The sequence below is a fragment of the Mus pahari genome, chromosome 4 (genome assembly GCF_900095145.1).
Source record: "Mus pahari chromosome 4, PAHARI_EIJ_v1.1, whole genome shotgun sequence".
Lineage (NCBI taxonomy): Eukaryota > Metazoa > Chordata > Mammalia > Rodentia > Muridae > Mus > Mus pahari.
In genome coordinates this window covers 35566221-35567199 of record NC_034593.1, presented here as the reverse complement: position 1 = coordinate 35567199, position 979 = coordinate 35566221, and positions in this window count along the sequence as shown.

Sequence of the window (979 nt, the reverse complement as noted above, 5' to 3'; positions counted from 1 at the left end):
CAACCAAAAGAAGAAAAGTAAAATAAACTTTAAAGGGGAGCAATCCAAACCATTTAAGTCAGCGCCATAAAGCTATTTTAGAAAGCCAGCTTTCTATATTTTAATGCTTTCCATGTCTGAGGCATCTCTCCAGACTTTGGTGCTATAATTGTAACACCATCTTGACACTTCTACTTTTAAGCTATGCAAGTTTTTTTGCCTTTTCCTTTTACAAAGAAAAAAAAATGGAGCCAAGGGACCGTAGTGTACACGCTGACTCAGGTAGTGGTGGCTGGGGACACAGGTCTGTGCTGAACAGTGCATCTATGGCTTGGGCTCCTTGGTTGTGTATGGCACAGGGTAAGGGCCAGGGAACTGAAGAAAGAAGAATGGACTAACCCTGACCAGGTAGGTCTGCAGGACACTGCACGCAAATACACGGGGAAACAGGGAGGTTCTTGTTGCATGTGAACTGCTGTTTTCCGTGTGACTTGTTAGGAAGTGGCCGGATCTTCCTAAGGATGCTGGAGGGTGTCATCTGAGATGTTCCCCTTCTCCAGCTCTTCGAAAAGCACAACCCCTGGGATCACATGTTGTTGTAACCATGACTTCACGGCTGCCTCTCCGTTTATGGTTTCTGACTGTCCAGCTTGAAAGGAGCGTGTGTCTGTATGACTCACCCCAAATGACCTTTTCATTGGAGCAGAAGTACCAAGGAAGGAGCAGCCTGGCTCCCCAGGCTGGCCTCAAACTCGCTCTGTAGCCGTGGCCTAGGTTCTTGGAGAGCGGTTGAGTAAAGATGGAAATGGACAACTTAAAGCCCACCGTAGGAAAAAGGGGCAGCGGTAAGGAGAGCACAGGGACCTGTGAAGAGGAGAATAAAGAGAATCGTACTTACGAAAGACTTCTAGACCAGGACCGCATTCTAATAAATACTGAACAAGTTTTTTCCTCCGAGTCCTCAGCAAACAGTGCACAGCAGACGTAAAGTGTGGAGACC